The following is a 21,191-nucleotide window of genomic DNA, read 5'->3' as shown; positions in this document are numbered from 1 at the left end:
AAATGCTGCAAAAGCAACCTCAGTCTTTATAGATATTTCCCAAAATTTGCAGACTATCAGTTACAAATCAGCCTTGATCAGCTAGGGGGTGGGGGGAGAATAAAAAAAGCACCTTTTACTTTAAAGTCTCCATATCCAGTTTTTCCCTCCTATTTGAAGTTAAGGAGAAAAGATTATTTTCTTTTGCTTTTAAATGAATCAGCATTTACTCACAATCTGGTAACTGACCACAGTCACATTTCTCTCCAGTAAGTTTAAAGCCCTTGAGACTGCAAAAGAGACTTTTTTTACCCCTTCTTTTTAAGGTGACAAGGCTGAAAGTGGAGTAGAAATGCAGCAAAGGTACTCAGCGCATGTTGTGGTTTCCAAGCAATCAAACCCCACCCCCCCAAAAAAAGAACCCACAAAAAAAAAACAACAAAACAAAACAACAAAAAAACCCCACTCTATATGCTTTTGCATGTTAATAAACCAAGATAAAATCATAGAGTGATGCTTAAATTCATGATTCTGAGTGCAACCATCAGAAATTTAGTGTGAACCAAACTGCAGTTGGAGTGCCCTCGTTTCCTCCTTTGTGATAGGATGTGATATTGCCAAGCACCATGAAACCACTTGTAAAATGAAATTTCAAAAGGAACATCAGTCTCAAACATCCCTATGCTTAGAAAGAAAAATTTCATCTTGGAGGTTTAATCCAATTGCTACAAGTGGGCTGAGCATGAGGAATGATCCAAATAAACCTTCAGTGTGGGAGGAGTTCACTTTTGGGTTTGAACTCTGGGCCTGTCTTCATGAATCAGCTGTGAAAACAATTCCATTCACAGTGTGAAGATTTCTGAGCTATTCTATAACTCATTAAGTGTGTGTTAAAAGTCAAATCAATTATTTCCTCATAGACACCAAACAAGTTCTAGCTACATAATAAATAGAAGAAACACTATTTATTAAGTAACAAGTGTAATTATTTCCTGAGCAATCACATTCTCTTCCCCTTAGAAATAATTATTTCCTTTGTTCTCCCAGCCTTTGGGTTCTTCCCCACTCCTCTTCCTCTTCTATACAAATTTCCTTGTAAGAAAGGAGGAGTTTCTCTCAAACAGCTTTTCTAAGAGAGAGTATTTACACCCAAATTTCAGAGCTGGGGAAAACTGGAGAGCTCTTCATGTTTCATTTCCTCCCCAGGACATGGCAGAGTCCCCCGCTCCGGAAGTTTTTGAGATACAATTGTTCAGGGTGCTAAATAATCTCATCTAAGCTCATTGCTCACAAAATTGTTCCCACCAAGCTCCCTTCCAAACTGGGCTATTCTATGATTTTATATATTTTATTTTGAATAAAGAGAAGTTTTCTCCCTCTGAGCAGCAAGTCCCATGGATTCTAAAATGCTCGCCAGCTCTGTAAGAAAATGGAAACAATTGGCACAATTGAAATAGTGACAGGGAAGGACATGTTATCTCTGGGTGACCTCTGTGCAACAAGGCCACTGAACCTATGTGGAGCCTTACTATTGTTCAGTAGAAGTTATTTGATAAAATGATGATGACAACTTTCTTTATCACAATCTTCCCCTCCTATTCCATCTTCATTTTAAATTTGAGAATTCAGCACTATATTTTATTAAGCATAACTTGATTATGTGAAGACACTGTGATGATATTACTATTGACTAGGATATTAGAATAACCTTGAAAAACAGAATTCTTTTAGAACATTAAATGATCCTATTAATATTTTCAACCTCTGCTCCCTGCTATCACCACCCTCTATGGGCTCTGTAGTACAAAAGTAGAAATTAAAGGAGAGTGATAATATGCACTCTCTATTTTCTCTATATTTGTATATATGTAGATATATACCCACAACTCACAAACAACTAAATAAATGCACAAACCTCTGCTCTTCAGCCCTGAAGGTCAACCTCCAAGTGAAGGCTGACCATTTAAAGGTCAGCGAATTCCAGACATTGAGCATCAAGTGGTGATTTCCTCCTAGGTGGCAAACAAAACTTCATGCTGCCCTGCCTCACCCATTCTGCCTTCAACAGCCTCTGTGTGAGGTAAATTTCTCACCAGGGAGAGAGGAGCAGCATCACCTGAGACAGTGCTCCAGCCTTGACATTGTCAACTCTCACTTCTGCCTGTCAGCAATGAATTCCCTCCAGCAGCTCAAACTGAGAGGTGTCCAAGCACACCCAACCCCACAGAGGCACAGTGCAGCCCTAACCCTTTCCCCCAGAGTCACTGCACACACCTGGAAAACAAACTTCAGTGGGGAAAGATTATTTAGCTGGTGGGAGAGAAATAAAAGACATAATTTGTGCAACAAAGATGTGAAAATAACTGATTTCCCAGCCAGACAGCTGAACAAAAATGTTATCAGCTTAACCAAGTTAGCAGGTCTCATGTTTTCAAAGTAGTTTTCTTTAGCCTTAAGAAACTAACTAACTGAAATCCATTGAAACTTGGTCCTAGAACCTGGAAATCTCAAGAAGATGCCCACTGGATATGGCCACTGCCTTGTTGTCAAACAGGCAAGGGACTCCAAATTTTCCTTCCACCACTGAACTGAGTGTTTCAGCTTCTAGGTTAAAGGGTTTCTGCAGATTTGATTCTTCTCAACGTGATTTTTCATTTATAATGTCACAACATCCCTTATCAGGTCATTTCTGAATGTTTGTGCCCTTGCTTTGATCAAAACTGTTCAAGAAACTGCTGCAAAAAGTTTATTCTCCCAAGTCAGTTGCTTTGACCATATTAGTCTTTAAACCCCTGTACACATTTGTTTTCACAGCTGTATCCAAGTTATTCACCTTCATTTGCAAAACTCTTTACAGGCTCGGATCAAAACATGCATTTCAGTAATTTTGTTTCTCTCCTTAAGCCTTCACACAAATCCCAGCATACTGTATATCCAAATTTGATGAGCTGTAATGAAAACAAAATAGTAAATTATCACGTTCCTAACCATCATATTAAAATGATGCAGTGGTTAAGGAATTATGTACTGAATAGAACAGAGCACTGCTCTGCTACACGAGTGTAAATCTATAGTAACTCCAGTGAACTCACCGAGATTTACACGGATGTTCCTGGGGACAAAATCTGACCCACAGACCTTTGGGAAGTATATTAGGTCTGTGAGGTTTTGTAAGTAGGGCACAGCAAGGATTACATCACATTTTAATAGAAAGCCTTTTCTTAGAAGTGAAGGGTTTTGCACTTGTTGGAAGGTGCTTGTCAAATGAGAAATAGGAGAGCAGGAGGAACTGAAGAATAGCAGCCTTATGTCATGGGTAGTCTATGAAAGGCAGCCTTGAATAGAGTGCACTATAAAGAAAGAATATTGTTATGTTTCCTGACAAGGATCTGGTTTGCTAAGTGATTCTTGAACTCCACAGGGGGACTTGTCTCTTCACCTTGATTTAAAAGAACGTACAAACAATACCACTTAAAATATGCTCAGGCTGTCTTCTGATTTCACTGAAAGAATCTCAGAACAAGGCAAAACAGATGGCACTGAAGCCCTTTCCTTTAGCTAATACTGGCTGTACTTATAAGTCTGGAAAGAGCGAGAGGTTTAAGAAGGAAAACAGACCTTATGTTTTCTTTTTTAATTGTCAGGGCTTATAAATAAAGAGAAAGTTATTAATCCAATTATTTTCTGTGCAGTATTGATTCACTGCAGAGTGATCCAAGCTAACTGATACTGTGAGTTGCCTTTTCATCAACAGCAGAAAAGAGCTTAGTACATTGGATCAGTTCTCCATAATAAAAATGGACTAGAGTTTATTTATCATTTTGATTAAAGTAATTTCCCTGTAGATCTGCAGTTTCTTATGTTAGAAACAGAATTTTTTGACGCAGTTATAGGTATTCTCCTTGTTATACATGACTCTGTCATCGTCATTTCTAAAAAGACAATGTTCATTTTACCACTTCTTGCATTTTTAATCATATTCCCAAGGAGAAAAACAAAAACCATGCATTACCACAAAAGACAAATCCTCTGTAATCATGGAGAAAAGCTCATAGTGACAAGATGCTTGGATTATTACAGAAAATTTATGAACAGTAATAGAAATTAAAACAAACTGTCACAAATATTTTTTTATTATCTATTCTTGCAGAGGATAAAAAGGCAGAAAAGAGAACCAAGAAGTCTGAGATTGAAGAGAGCCTTTGTTACCATAGATACTGGGCAGGTGTGTCATTTTCAACTATAAGCACACATATGATAAGAGTCTTCTGCAAATGCACCTGAATAAAATAAGGAAGAGTTGTAACAAAAAAAGAAAAGGAGGTAGAGAGACTGAGCTGTTTCACACCTCCAGCCTATCTCGTAGTTGATGTGTTATCAAGTCTCTGAAATTTCCATCTAAACAAAGAGCAAGCAGATTTTTAGTATTTGCTGGGTTGTGAGCTTTCAAATCTGTTCACCCTGCATTCCACCACTTTCACGTAGATTTTAATACCAAATAGTCATGAGATGAGTGGTATTTCTAGATATCCAAGTCTGTCTTTCAGACCCTTCTGTCTTCATACACAGAAGTTGAATTTTTTTTTCTTGGAGATCTGTGAGAAAAGCATGGGAGAAAAAATAGCTGATGGCAACAATTGTTTAGAAAAGAGACAAAATGTTTAGAAATTTTCTTTCTCAAAACTTCTAAATGCATATTAGAGATGCACTTGCTAACACCCAGCAGCAGTAACAACCTACACAAAATGATAGAAAATTCTTTCAAATTGCCAGTCCCAACATTGTATTCTCAAAATGTAAAGAAAAATGTTCATGTAAATGTTCAAGGTAGAAGTCAACCGTCTTTGGATTATCTTTGGAAGATTATTAAAACTGGTTTCATTAAATGATTTCCACTATTCACCTTCAAAACAATTGATAGTTTGTTTTTATCACTATGTGCACAGCAAATGAAAAAAAATTGAATGAAGCAACAAACACTAAGCAACAAACACATTTTTAAAGAATTATTATTTTTCTATTAACGTAACTAAGATATAGGAATTTTCTTTCACTTGCAGTCAAATTCATTGGGGATAATGGCTTGGAATATGAGTTGTTAAACAAGAAGTCAATCTGACTACTTAATGTACATATTGGCTTATTTGTGAGATAATTCCCTAAGAATCTTACTTCTTCCCAACAGGCAGGAGACTGTCTTTAACAACATTTTGCTAGAGGTAAAAAAGAGAGGAAAAATTACAATAAAATTCTAACTTAAGTGTGTCTAACCTAAAAAAATAATTTCATTTCATTTGTGGATAGTGATTTTGTCTGAATGATGTGTGTCCCTGCTCATCTCACTTCTGTTATAGCAACTTCATGTGCATTGTATCAACATCACCAGATCTTTTTTTCCTGAAAGATGTACAAGCAGAGTTTCATTGAGAAGGCAGAAAACCCTGTGTGAGCCAAAGCTTGGCAGGTATTTCATCAAAGAAGGGGTAGGCCTCTGGGAATATAAAGGGAAATTAATGATGATCTTTACCTTAAATATCTTCTTCATGTCTGTGAATAATAACAACTTGCTGTATCTAACTATGTTTCTATCTCCATCCACAACTGTAGGCAGAAATTGCTTTCAGTATTCCAATAATAAAATCACATTTCTGGGGAGCTATTAGAACACTGACTGCTGCTTTTCCCCAGCTGGCTACTCCCTGGTCTTGCAGAAGAGCTTTTGTTTCTCCTTGAAGAACCACCTCGTGACCCAGGAGGAAACTGAGTTTGTCACCCTGAGGTTCCCAGGAGGTCACTGTGGACAAGGTGCCACCGCCACACACGCTCACACCTCACATGTGATTTTCAGGAAGCAGAATGTCTTCATCCCTAGGTTTTGAAAACGCCTTCTTTCAATGCAACAAAATGAGTCCTGACCACAGGATGTCACTGAAGCTCATACTTCACAGAAGCATGGGATTTTGCATTGCCATCCTAGTCAAAATGCAACACCCAATTCTTCACATTAGCTTTAATTAGATCCAGTCATGTTCTTCAACTTGATGATAGTATAGACTTCTATGACTAATTACTCTCAGTAATCACAATGCTAATAAAAATCTTTGTATAGCAGAAATCATCCATTAATTGAACATTAATCTCATGAAGCCATTTACCCATTTATCCATTTGTGTGTTTTCACTAAAAGCCGACGGCACATACATGTTTTTCAAAGAAGCAGAAGCATAAAATATTTTTCTGATATTATCTTGAGGTTATATGCCAGATGAAGCAAACTTCATTCTTCACCTCCAGCCATCAAGTCTTACACCAAAGAGCTATTAAAACTCTGAGATGTATCATCAGTCTATCCAGAGACAGCTGTCCAGATCCAAGTGCCAAGAAAATCCTGCCTACCTGCTTCCATGATCATTTGGAATCCTCATTAACACACAAGCCATATCCCTCTACCAGCCTGGAAACTAGGTGATTTCATTTCAATAATTCGACAGGTTTTCATCCAAAAAATATTAATGATTGTCCAATTCTTAGCCATTTCATCTCTCTTTTCCCAGCTGGTAAAAAAGATGTAGGAGTGACAAATCCTCCCTTGGCACAATTTGACATTTTCTTTCTTCCTCAAGAATGCAATAGGCTGTCTAATAGTGAATTCTCTTTCACCTTCCCTACCTACCTTGATAAAACAAAGTCAATTACCATCCAACTCCAAGCTTTGTTGTCACAAAGAAATATATCAAAGGCTGCCTAAAAGCTCAACTGAGTTGAACATCTTCCCTTATTCACACTGTGGATTGCAGCAAGGATTAGGAATAGAGGTTGCCCTAACAACATCATTCAGTTTTTTGTTGATGGAGGGCATTTGTTTACCTTTTTACCCCCGGACCACAGCAGTATGCAATAGATTTCATCTCTAGAATTTTCTGATACACCACAGGAAGGGATGTCTACTAAAATTCCTTCAAAGACCCCAGGTCTTGCATGGAGGGACACGTGCACAGGGCAGATATGAAGCACTACACAACCTGTCCACATTTCAGTTGCAGAAACATTCTTCTCATTCAGATTGGCTCTGTGTTAAGCTAAGATCATCAGGTTAACCATCAGTGAACTGCTGAAACTACACTGAGGAACAGTACTGCTGAGACCCTCTGAGAGCAGGTGATACTTTGAGGCATTGCCATTGCAGTGCAGGGTTTTTTGGAAGTTCCCAGCTGGGAATGTCTGAGCCATTCTTCAGTCTGATGATTCTCAGACTCCACCTCATTGCAGAATCTGTGAACTGCCTGGCAATTTGACTAGAAATTGTTCCATGCTTAATGTGACGGCCTGGTTTCATTGATGTTTGCTGCTGTAGTCTGCTGCCATGTATTTCCCTCATCCCACCCTCTCCCACAGGCCATCAAGTTCTTCAAACTCCCATCTGCAGAACACACCAGCAGCACACACCATAAGGTTCAGGGATACTTCCTTTTCTTTGGTGCCCTGTTTTCTTACAACTCCTCCTGACAGAGAAACTATTCATAGGAAAATTTAAACAGTGAAGTTTAAGATTTTCAAGAACAGTTCTGAATTCTACTCTCTGCATCAGCTTCTCCTAAAGTTTAAAAAATTCTCTCCTCCAAGTGATCTATGTGCCCATCCCAGGGAAAAAAAAACTCCATGAAAAGGATTTTATGATCACAATTCTACTTCTGACACAGAAGATGGGTACAGCTCCACCATGTACCAGATGAAAATTTTTAATGAGCTGCTTTGGAGCCTGGGATAATTTATACCACACTCTATGTCATTCCAAGTACAAACACTCATTTGACCTGTTGTCTGATAACAAAACCCTAACATAATTTGAAGAACAAATGGAGGAGGAGGGGGTTACATTACATGATTGCCCTACAGGAGGGCAGGACAGAAGTATCACTCATGATGAATCATGGGTCTGTGGCAATGGCTTAATGAAAATATATGCTGTTACTTCTAATCCAGGATTGTGCTTTTTGTCATGTTTCAGGCAAATAAATGGAAAAGAACCTCAGTTAGCTGGGCTGCAGTAACACACAAAGAGGGTATTTGGTTCTGCCCATACTAATTCCTAGCATCCTTGTATTTTCCTATAACTTTAGGGTTTTATTTAATGAAGTTATAGTCCATTTATGAAAGCTGTTATGGAACAGATACAAAATCCTCTCAGACTTAGGTCAAACAAAAACTAAGCATTAGCTAGTGCAGAGGCAGGAAAGGACTGCTGTATCTTTTTTGTTGTTTTGTGGGGTTTTTTCCCTGGGAATTTAAAATCTACATTTAACAGTGGTAATGGTTGAGAGATAATCCCTGGAACCACTTAAGACAGAGAACTTTGTTACTGCTTGTCCTTATCTGGATAATCAAATAATAAAGTCCAACTGGCTACCAAAGCAGAGCTTTCAACTTAACTCTGAAATACTTTAAATGTAATTTGTTCAGTAAACTGCAGTACATTAAATTTCTATATTAAGTAAATTATAAGGAAGAGTGCACTTTGCAAAATTAAAAAGTGCTCCGTTAACTTATCTATTACTCCTCTGGGAAAGTTTCCAAAGTGTGCCTAGTACAATTAGATACTTTCTTTATGGACAGTCTATAGCCAGGAAAGAATTCTTGCAGCTCAGCAAATGTGTTTCCAGTATTGTTGTAGACTTCTTTTTATTTTCCAAGGTGAAACTCCCTGATCACAAACACCATTTTTCTAGGTTGCATGGGCAGATTGAAGAGTTTTAGATAAAAATAACTACCTAAATCAGTATCTGGCAGTTAGAATCAAAGAAATATTGATCACATGCTTTTAAGTGACTTTTTTAAAAAGTACTCTTTGGAAATGCATTTAGAATAAAAGTAAGTGGGATACAAGATACAGTGGATTTACTTCAATAAAGTCCCACCACACAGCAATTACAAACTGCCTACATCACATGCTATAGGATAAAAGGAGATATTACATTCAAGATGTCATTTTTATAAGAAAATATAACAATGCTTTACAAGGATATAAAAAACAATTGACCCCAAAAAAAAAAAAAACCAACAGTTTTTTTCTGTAAAGCCTTGCATTCTAAACTGGTTTTTACTATTTGGATACTGAAGTCTGAGTGTGTAGGAGTCTCAATCCCCTATCACTGAGATGAACCAACTGATCAATGCTTTTTAGTTACAGTCTCTTCTTAATTACTGAAATGGCAAAACGCTTATTTCCATGAGATATGTCTCCCTTTGGACCTTGCCAGGCAAAATCCAAGAGGAAAAAAAAAAAAGGGAGGGGGACTCCTTACTTTACTTACATTACAAGAAATGGCTGCAAACCCCCCCAGAAAGCTAACATTTCTGAAAGGAATGTTGTATTTTGTTAGTGTGTTTCAGCCAGAAAAATAAATAAGCTGAGACTGCATCTGTGGAAGCTTATAGAAGTATCAAAGATTAAGGTCACAGCATAGACAGGCTTTCAAATCAACCATATTGAGAGCTCTGCAAAAGCTGGAAGACCCTGGATGTTAGATACAACAGGCACCATCAGAAACCTTCTCTCCCAAAGAAAAACTGCACCAGCTGAGAAGTCACAAATATCTCCAGTGGAATGTCTGAACTCCAGGTCAGTGATGTGCTTACTAGAATTTCAGTATCACCCTTCCCACAGAAAATATTCCCACATAGAAGAATCTGATTTTAAATGCCATGGTGCCCAAAAAAGTTTCCCATGAACAGTAGTCATGCTAAAAGCAGAAAATAACTCCTAGCATGCGTGTGGTCTTTTAACACCACAACAAGTGGTCTTTCACTCACCTACTTTTCAAGGCCTGGCTTGTGCATGGCCAGGCCTTCAGCAGCTGGCACACAGCTGGCCATGACTTCCTGGACATGTTAAAATAATAATGACCATTTGCCAAATGAGAGAATTGTTTGTGGCTGTCAGTGTTCTGCTCTTGCTGGAAGTGGCTGCTGACTCCAGTGGGATGAGAGAAGTGGCTTCTACACACCTTTTGCATCTGTATGAATGATGCATTGTTTAAACAAGATCGTTCCAAAGAGTCATCTTTACTGAAATATCTCTCAAGGATTAAGACAGGTTTATTACCAGTTGAATACTCAGCAACTATAAATATGCTACCCATTTTATTCCAAACTGCCTTTTCATGAGCTGGCTCTGCCAGGGCACAGGCACAAGGTGAACCACATAGTGCATGTAGAAAAGCCTGTAGAAGAATAAATAATCATGGATAGCTCTCTAGCTGGAGACAGCTGGTGCTGACTCAGGTACAGTGGAGCCTGGCAGACACTGTCATTCACATCCTCAAGCCCTTTGAGGAGTTAGTTTGAAAAATAAGCTCTAGAGATGTGTGTATGTGTGTCATCATGCCAGCTGTCAGGGCTCTGACAGTCCCACCTCAACATGTGAGTACTGGATCAAGGCAACGAGGCCAAAAAAAGGAAGTGTTATCTTGTCTTTCTGAGCCATTTAACAGTGTGGTGTCAGTGAAGGCACCATGTAGAATGAGCTCTGATTCCTTAGCTCAGGCACTTCTCTGCCAGTTCTCCATTTCCCCAAGACAATGCCAGAACTGTCATGCACAGTCAAGCTGAGGAACATCAGGGGAAAATCCCAGTCTTGCAAGAAGCAATAATAAAGACCAAAGATTATAATCCAGCCCACCTGGAAGCCGCAAAAGTAATGAGCTATTTGGAAAAGCTCATGACAACCTCAAACTCAAGTGACTCTTGTTTCTGCCAAGTCTGAACCAGTTCTGTACCTCGCTGAGCTCACTGCTCACAGAGCAGGTCTTGCTGAGTGGTGGAAGTCTAACACCAGCTCACTTCCACATCTTGCAAACCTGGCTTTGTCTTCGCTTGGAGCTCTTCCCAGCAACATTCTTTCTGAGAGGCTCTTCAGCTACACTGAGGATGTTACATCTAAAAACAGATGCCAGCTCCTGCCAGCAAATGCAAAATGGCTCGTCGCCTTGCAGTTTAATCTGCCCACGCTCGGGTTCTGTACCAGTGGCTATTTGCAACTTTTTACCAGGGTTTTCAGAATACTTGTGCACATTATGCACTTAATTTTTACAGAAAATTTCTGGTAATTATTACCACATAAGTTAAAGTGCTTATCATATATTCCCCATTTTAATTTTTAAGTAGATCTACAAGTACTGGAAACCAAGCAGCAATTTGCTTCCCTCCCCAGGATTCTTTTCCCTTCCATTCCTCAAGTCTGTGAAACATTTGTCACAGGTAGCATATATAAAATGCATTGAGAGACATTTGCCTTCCCACTCTTCCTTACAGAACAATCTTTAAACCTTTTGGGATGCATGCTGCAAATAGGATTTTAATTTTCAGTATTTGTACATTTAAAGCATAGCAGATGACTTAACTCCTACTCTTTGCTTGGAGTCTTTCATTGTGGATAACTTTGGAGGATTGCTGTGGAAAGTGCGTGTTGGGGGGGAAATTCCACAAGTTCATATGCTGTACTAAGTCACAGAACTGTATTTTAGCTTAACAGAGGAAGAAAATATCTCCTATTTAGAGGAATTAGTAATTGAAAACCAGCTTATCACCATCTCTAAATGTATGCATTTGACTTAGAGGATCTGGACCACTTTCTGGCAAAACTCACCTCTTCCAATATTTACAGTACCATTATTTATATCCATAGGTTTTATAGGAAAATATGCCCTTAGAAAGGTGTCTGAACTGAAATACAGTCAGGTAACTACAATAATCTCGTCATGAATGTCCATTAATACAAACTTTCCCAAACAAAACAGTTTGCTTGGAAGAACATTTCTCAAAATCCACCTTCTCTCCACATTCAGGAGGTTGCAGCCTGCTGACACACCTTCCCATCCTTTTCCCATATTTTCTTTCATTCCCACAGCTGCAGCACCAGGATGCAGCCTCTGGACTTACCCTACTCAGCCAAAGCCAAGGAGGGAGTGTCAAAAGAAATTTTTTCCCCAAACTGGGAGTTTCCTTCCCAACCTTCCAGCTTTAAACCAGCACCCACATTGCTTTTGGTGCCCAGAACGTGAATGAAAACTGCTTTTGTGAACAAAAAAGTCCTGAGTGATCAAACTGGCAAGCAAATATCTGGTTCTCCCCACATCCCCTGTCATGTCCAGAAGTCAGGGAGCTGACCTTTTTGAATGCTGCATCTCATTGCAACTGGCACAGCTTTGTCAGGTCTCTATTGAGCTGTTCCACAGGAGCACATCCCGGCTTCTATACAGACCTGACAGAACACAAGTAGAAATGTCTTCTCACTCATCATCAGATTGTTAGTAAACAAGGCACATTAAGCAGTGTTTCTGTTCAACAAAGACCCTGCTGGGTAATTTTGGATCATTTACCCCCAGTTAACCATTAATTGCTACATAAAATTTTAATCTCCATTTAAACAGACGAAAGCTCTGTGTCTGTTCCTGTGTCAGCCTCAAGACAGCAGTAACTTTGCAGCTGTGGAATACTGACTGCTTCATATTTCCCAAACAGAAAGGCAACATCATGCACAACCCAAATGTTAAATGAGGAATTAAAAAAAAAAAGAAAGAAAAAAGACAAAAATTGCCATTGTGACGAAGAAAGATCAAGAAGGGGTGGAAAGGGAAAGAGCAAGAAAGCCAAAAAATTAACAAAAAGTAAGTTTGAAAAGCTCAGAGGTTTTTTTTTATATATAACAGGGTAAGTATTGCCTTTAAAGGAACTGAGAGTTCTTTTACAGTTTGAGGGAATTAACTCTCACAAATTATTTTTTTTAAGAATTGCTAATATAATGAACTAACCAAAACCTAACAAGTTTTGCTCCCATACCACTTTCCTCTGTGACTTGTGCAGAGTGACCACCACAGGCTCCCTGCATGGGTGGTTTCTGCAGGGCTCTGCCACTTGACAGAAAAACCTGCAGTTTGAAGACTGATGTTAAAAGGAATATATTGATTCAGAACACCACATCCTTAACAAAATCCCACATAAAAATAGCACATTTATAAACATCTTCCCTTGACATAATCACAAAGGAGAGAAGGGAAAATTGTTATTTCTCGTGTACACCTCCACACACACATACACTCAGGGGAAGCTCCAAGCTTCTTGCCAGGAAGGGACTGATCTCCACCTGCTGAAGGGAAAAGCAGATGTCCCATGGGCAAAGTCAAATGCAAAGCAAATAGCTCCTTGGAGCCTGAGTTCTGAAGAAAGGGAGAAATAAAGAAGATCTACGGCTTCCCTCAGCCAGAGAGGGAAATCCTGGCTCCACTGATGTCAGTGGAATCTTGTTCCTGACTTCAGTCAGGCTGGAATATTAACCAGCATGTTCAAACAGAAAGAAAGGGGGCCGCTTGTAACAAATTTCACCACCTTTTTTCATCCTAAATGTTAGGGAACTTACTCCCAGCTTCAATTCTGTGCCTATATAAAACCTCTTTTTTCAGTTTCTCCCCCCTCTTGGACTTTGCAAGCTCCATGTGTAGTCCTAGGCAGTATTTAATCTTCATTTGCATCCTGAATTAAATGAGGCACTACTGAAATGTTGAGCTTTGTGCAGGCCCTCTAGAAAAGAATTTCCTGCTGGCTTTGGGATGTTTTAAAATGATCCTGCTCCTCAATTCTTGACATCATGAGTCTTTTCAGCAAAAGCATGCACCTGGTTTAGAAAGAGTTTGACATACAAAGGACATCCAGATCCATAACTGAAAATACATAGAGAAAAACCAACTACAATGCATTTTACTAATATGCTTCTCTTCAGTGTTATGAAATTGCTAAAAAGCATTCACAGGAAAAAGTTACAAAAATTGATGATTCCTACATTGTTAGTTATACAAAAATAATTTCCTTTATCACAAAAATGGTCTTACAAATGATTAATTTTATTATTTTTTATGTTATTTTTGTAAAAGCAAAAGTGTAAATCTTCAGGCTAGGACATATTTAAGGCATATTTAAACAGACTCAAGAAGGCAGATATCCACATTTTAATTAATAGGCCTTCAAAGGCAGATCCTGGTAAACCATCTATCTGGACACAAATCTGTTCCTTGCTCCTCAGAAAAAAAAAGACAAGATGTCTCATGGATTAAATATAAATGTAAATGAGGGAGATAATTTGTTTCATTTTCTGAATAAAAATATGAAAATAAAGTTATTGTTCTTTGTTAACTGATTTCTGTGTTGAGGTTAAAATAATGAACAACAGCCAGGGGAACTATAAGATTTTCTTACCCACATATATAGCAAACATCTGAGGATAAGGATTTTATGTCAGTTTTTTCTATCACATGAGGCAGTAGTGGAGATAAATGAATTTTTATGAGCCATATGAAGATTTTTCCAGACAAAATTATGCCAAGGAAATCTGCCAGAAAAAATTGGGCTTTCTCTGATTATCTCCATTATCACTAAAATCCTGGACAACACACAGCAAATACAATCTTGGAATTTCAGCTATGACTTCTGTAGTAAGTACATCTACTCCCTCACCATCAAAAGCTGAGAATCCCAGTAAAGGAAACCCTGAATATGTTTTTTTAATTGAGGAAGAAACTGTTAGTGAGGCACTTTTCTTAGGTATGTATTTGCTTTTGATTTTAAAACACCTTTGGATGGAGTAAATCAGTGATGGTAAGATTAAATCCACAGCAAATCCCCCAGGATTCCATCAAAATTCTGAGGCTGTAGGGAAAACTTGCATAAAAGTAGCTGTCTTAAGCCACCAAAAATGCTTTTCAACACACTCTGAAAAAGGGAAGTGTTGCTCCTTTGTGTATATAATGGTAGGAAAAAAGTGCATCAGTCAATTGCTGCCATGTATGAAGAGGGTTCAGGTGACACTAAAATCCTTGCTCATCACCTCCCTGAACATTTTGAAGGGCATGCAGTGAAATGTCTGAGTAGAAGATTTGTAAAACAGCAGCTGTGTATTCAGCTAACCTGACAATTCAAGTGAGTTTGGGACACTGACTTCAGACACCAGAATGGTCATTCCTCATCTCTGATTTGGGTTTATTAATGTTCCTATATGGAAATTAATTAAAGCCATATTATGCAATGGTCTTCAGAAAAACTCCTAAAATACAGAAGATGTTCCTGACCAGACAGACAGCAAAGTCACAAAATAAAATTGCATCACCAAACTTCGCAGTTCTGGATTACTGATAATTCTGAGTTTTCCAGCAGATTGCTCTGACAAAGAACAAGCAACAAGACCAAAGTGAAAGGGTTGTCAGCTAACATGCAGCCCCAAAAAGCCAAAAGTAAACAAGTTGCAGAGCCTGCCTGAGAAGTTTGACTCAGGGGTATTGTTTAATGCAAACACTGGGGCTCAGGTTCTCATCCCAGCTTGGGAATGGCATCACTGAACTCCTCACAACTGTCCAGCACTGAACTCCTCACAATTTCCCATCAGGAATTCCCTGGATGGGATTCAGCTCTGTGCCACCTGGCATTTCTGTTCCCATGACAGGACAGGGAAGAACCCACAGTCCCTGTCCTTCCCTTCCATGAGCCCAAAGGATAGAATACAGATTGCTTCTCAGTTTTGCCAAATCCTGAATTATTGGTAGCTTTTGGCAGCCCTTGGCAGTGGCTAATTTTTGTTTAATCTTACAGTTTAATCTCCATGCATAGAAATGCAATGTTGGTGGCTAATTAAACTGAAGTGAACTGTGCATTCCAAACAAAGGATCTATGCCTCTGCCATGCCCCAAAGATCCTCTACATTTAATAACTCTTCCTGTACTGCATTTCTACTTTATTATAAAGCACCCATTCAGATTTGGGAAAATTCCAAGCAGCAGCCACCTCTAATTTGCAATAACCTGAACTGAAATAACAAAAATTCTGTCTCCTGTTCTTGCTGACTTGCCACCTCCCCTAACACCAAGACTTTATGTGAGAAAGAAGTCACCTGTTACATCTTTTCCTTTCTGGCTCAGTATGAGTACAAATTCCTCCCCTAAGTCCCATAAGATGCTAAGGTGCTTTCTCAGAATAGCTTCTGCACCACAGTCATTACTCTGATTTCATGGAGAGATTGTGACAGGACCAGAAGGAATAGCAAGGCAAGAAAAAGTAAAAAAAAAAAAAAAAAAAGACTTCAGATAGGAATGGAAAAAGATAAAATTCAAATGTTTGTTTTTCAAAACAGAATTAAAGATACATTAAATTGATGGTTGACAATCATTTATGGACCTTGAATTATTGACTACAAATTAGATTTAAACTTACCATTATTTCAGAACAGTTTGGAATATGAACTGAATATTTTCCAAAGCCTAATAGTAGGAATTTGATAACATTATGCAAAGTAGTATATCCAGCATAATACTAAACCACCATAGAATAAAACAGAAACAGCAATCACTGCTATAATATGTAGGAGTTGAAGGCGTGAAGCAAACACAAGCCATTGATAAAAGTCAACATTTGCCAGGCATTACCATACAGTTCCTGCAGACACCTCCCATTCTGAGTAGAGAAAAATCCCAATGAATCCTTATATACTACTATGAAATAACTGATGGCATGTTTATGACCTTTTCAGATCAAAAGCAAATTATAGCTTATAATGAGAATATTTACACAATAATGTGAATTCAGTATGCTGCATATCAAATTTAAACCACAAGTCAGGAATTGGAACAGTAAAATGCCACACAGTACTTCATTATGATTCAGGATAGCCAGGTGATAATTCTAGTGCTTTGCTGATTATAATTTCTTTAGCACACAATGTAATGAAAGAAAAAATGGGAACAGTGGAAACATTTTGGCATGATTAAATGGCCACTGTGTTCAAACAAAAGTTCTGATCTAAATCTATTCTGAATTAAATAGCTGCCAGAAATAGTATTAATCTAACGCCTGGGCAGTGGAATGGGACTTGTGATTTGGCTTCTTTCTCCAGCCCCACGGGACACTGCACCAAGCCACTGTTTTTTAGAGTTTCCATATCTCTGTTACAAATGGATATCACCATGCATTTTACAGCCAATGTACTGACGCATTAACACACTCAGGAAACAGACAGGAGTGCATCTACCTTTTTCCAAGAACAAGTCCAACCCAGAGGGTCCAAATGTAATTGAATGTGGACAGCATGATATATGAATTAAAGTCAAACCCAAGTAAAATAGGTATTTGGCACACAAAGGCATTTTTATGTATTTTTATGTATTTTAACTGTCAATATGATTTAGTTAAGTTTTATAAAGCTTTCTGTTCCACATCTTTACAACTATGATATAAACAAAAATTCATACTGTCAAAACACTGAGTCTAAATTGTGTTGTTTTATTTCTACTATAATAAATACAGCAGATACGGCTCTACTAGAAATGCATGGCAATATTTTGTAAATGGAGAGGACCAGACCTGGGGGATCAGTCAGCATGTCCAAGGGCAGGGCTGCCACTGAGGCTGGAGAAAAGGGCAGGCAGGAGCCTTATGAAACTCAACAAGGAGAAATGCAGAGTTCTGCAACCCCTTGCCACGACAGAGGGCTGGGAACTGCCTGGCTGGGGAGAGAACAAGTTTCACACGAGCCAACCATGTGCCCTAGCAGCAAAGAAGGACAGCAGCACCCTTGGATATCTGAAGAGGAGTATGGCTGGGGATGCAGAGAAGCAATCATTCCTCTCTGCTCAGCCTTGTCCAGTTTTGCCCCTTCAGACACAAGAGAGGCATTGATAATCTGGAGCAAGTTCAGCACTGGGATGGCTGTGGGGTGAAGCACTTGCTCTGGGGCTGGAGGGGCAGGGCTTGCTCAGTCTGGAGAAGAGACACCAGACCCCAGAGCCTACAAAGGGTTCCAGAGAAGACCAGGCTCTCCACAGTGGTGCATCCCAGCAGGATGAGCAACAACTGACACAAATTGAAATTAGAGCAGATCTGATGGCACAGAAGGAGAAACTTGTTTCCCATGAGGACACCACAGAGAGGTTGTGCCACTGCTATCCTTGGAGGTTTTCAAGATCTGACTGGATAAAGCCCTGAGCAGCTTGGTCTGATTTCACAGCTGGCTCTGCTTTGAGAAGGAGGCTGGACTAGAGATCTCCTGAGGTTCTTTCCAACCTCAATTATTCTGTGATTCCACAATTCTGTAATTAACTGAGCGTGAAACCTAAACTGGAAATAAATTAAATTGCTTTCTTCTTACCCCAACCCTCTGTGAAACTATTTTTGTTTAATTATTTCTGAGTACTGACATGGAGAGCTAGCTTTCAGTATTCTCCAGTAAATAAAGTTATGTAGCTTGACTGACTGCACAAAATGTGACATATTAGAACTTGGTGCAGAGAAGAAAGCATGTGGATTTTTAGCCTGATGTGTATATTTTTATACTGAAACTGCCTGTGACTCAGAACTTAAGAAAGAAAGAAACTATTGCACAGCTGGATTCACAATCAAGGACCAGTTTACTGATTTTAAATTTCCTGCGTATTTACTAAAGCATTGCTTGATGCACTTTCCTCTTGCATGTCCCACTTGTAAAGGCAATAGAAACTGCAAAAGATACCATGAAGTTCTATAATTATAATCTTATCCTAATTAGCATTATACATTTTTAGACAGAACTTTAATTATTTGCCTACAAGCAGGTTTGTAGAATCTCATGAACAGAAAACAACAAATACTGGGCAAGGGCTTGGATTTGGAGGCAGAACCCTCCTCTGTGTATTCTGTCCGATGTAGAGGCCAGATGACCTGCTTCTTTGGAGGCTTTAGAAAATGAAATGGAAATGATTCTGTGGAGAACAGAGGCCGTGATCTTTTCATATCCTACTCATATTCCCTTGCCCTTCCTGCCTGCTTCTCTGGGATTATCTATTTTGACTTCACACAGAGAAGTTTAAGCATACAAAACCCAGGGACCTTTTACCCACCCCAGATGTAAGCTCGTATGTCTTCCTTAGTGAATGCGAACACTGTGCTCACCGTGCTCTTACCCCATGAGGGAGCCTGGATCATGTTTAAATTAGTTTTTAGTTTCTCAGGATCAAATGAGAGAATAAACATGATCAGCCAAACGCAGAGAAGAAACAGTTAAGAGAGCCATGGCTAAGTTGTGGCTGTTTTTCTCTCCTCAGTATGCATCCTCCTGAAGGCAGCCAGGGTGGCTTATTGTATCTCCAATCCTGGATATTGACAGAATGAGGTAGAAGTTAATGGCTGAATGCAGCAACTGGCCTTGTAGCTAAAAAAGCAAAATAAGCACATTGCATATAGCTCTATTTTTTATTAAATACAGTTTAAAGCCTGGCATTAAGGGTGTTGTTTTTTGTTTTTCTAAAAATCCCAGATCATTTGAGGACAGGCTGCCAAGTTCATCCATCAACTCAGCAACTGAAATATTGGTGTTCTAAAAAATTTATACAGCATGAGTTCTCCACAACCTGCAGCTGTGGAGACTTTTGTTTTTAAATTATAGTCTTCCACTTCATTTCAATCCTTTTTCTTAAAAGGCAAGGCCTCTGTTTTAGAAAAACATGTTTGCCTTCTGTGAGCTACATGGCCTTGAGAAGAGCAGGTATTTTCTGCAGGATGCATGTCCCAGAGGCTGGAGGATGGGAATTTTAAGCATGTGTTTAGTTGTGTCTATGTTACAGTTACAGTTTTCTTCTGGGAAATCTCATTTTCTATTACCACAAGTCAGAATGTTCTACAATGAACTCTGACTTCTCAAAAACAGAATTTTAGGCAATGAAATGTCTCTTTCTACAATAAACACACACCTTCGACACCTTGTTTTTATAGAATCAGAATAATTCAGGTCAGAAGCAACCTTGGGAGGTTATCTCAGCCAAGCTCCTGCTCAAAGCAAGTTTTATATTCAACAAGAAAATATAGGCTAGGTGTAATGATTATGCTGGAACTTAATTAGCCTCAAAAAGATAATATCCTAACCTCTGTCCAGCTCTCTTTCATGTAGAGGGATGACATACAGTCAGAAGTGTACAAGAATATAGCCTGCATTTTGAAACAAAAATAGCTCTGACACCAATGTCATAAGGCATAAAACAGTAAGGGAAGTTGTAAAGGTAAAGCTGAAGTTTGCACATGAAACAATACAAACCAAATCACCCTTCATGACAAGTTTCCATTTTCAAAATAATTCATCTTTTTTTAAGAAGAGCAAAAGGGAGAAGAAAGTGATTGTCATTGGTTTATTAAGGAAAAACCCATCAAAATGCATTTCAAATGCATTAAAGTCTGTGTAACTACACAAATTACTGATTTTATTTATTTATGACTAAAAAGAGAATAAAGACACAGAAAATCCTGAATTTCAGGGTTTTTGGTGCAGCAGCCCTTAATGCCACTGGTATGAATTGCACACAAATACAGTTTCACAAGGCTGACACTGCAGCATCGCAGGGCATGGCCCTGGCCTGCAATCTCAGCAGCTGCAAACTCCAACCAGAGCTGCAACTTTGGAAAACAACCCATTAAATGCAAAAAAAACCTGCCTGTGCTGGGTCCCAGAGCAGTGTGTCCAGCCTTACAATGTGTCCCACATGGGGACAGGACTCCTGGGGTAGCAGCAGCTCATGAGAAACCTGTGCAATATTTAGTTTTTACCTGCAGTGGCTTTAGGGAGGGAAAGGTCTGCCCCTCCCTCAGCCCCATCTACCTGGCCATTCTAATTTGCTTTATGAGCAGTGCAAGCAGAAAACACTCCCTGAGCCTGGGAACAAGGCTGGCCTCGTTCACCCTTTGGGTACCAACAGCCCTGCCCCTCGTGCCCTTCCAGCCACACTACCCTGCTGCTCTTCAAACAGTTTCCAGCCATGAAAACCTAGATTGCTTCCTTGATCTTTTGGATGTCCAAGTTGAGTAATACTTGACTGACCTGGAGACTGCAGAAGATAAGGATCATATCTCATTATTATCACTAAGATGCCAAAGAGTGCAGTGACTCCTCTTCAAATTCAGTTAATTTTCCTCAATAAAACATAAGACAAAAGTTCTCACTGAGCCTAAAATTCTCTGCAAATCCCAATGCAAGGTGTCTGGTAAAAGGCAATAAAATGCAACCCGCAGCCATTACTTTATTTGATATTGATAAGAATGTAAAGCTATTCCTGTAACAGACAAACCACCAGATTCATTAAACTATAACAGAATTGTTCCTAACATGTGGTGGCAAACCCATTAGTTCATGACGGTGTAACTTTGCAAAGTAAGCC

General features: G+C 39.0%; 1 protein-coding gene across 1 annotated transcript in view; it reads right to left on the bottom strand.

Moving 5' to 3' along the window:
- LOC128792411 (BEN domain-containing protein 5) overlaps positions 1-21,191 on the bottom strand; it is a 562,082-nt gene that overhangs the window by 369,710 nt on the left and 171,181 nt on the right. The gene's annotated exons all lie outside the window — the stretch shown is intronic.

This window comes from Vidua chalybeata, chromosome 9 (genome assembly GCF_026979565.1).
Source record: "Vidua chalybeata isolate OUT-0048 chromosome 9, bVidCha1 merged haplotype, whole genome shotgun sequence".
Taxonomy (NCBI): domain Eukaryota; kingdom Metazoa; phylum Chordata; class Aves; order Passeriformes; family Viduidae; genus Vidua; species Vidua chalybeata.
This window is presented reverse-complemented; position numbering and strand designations above follow the sequence as displayed.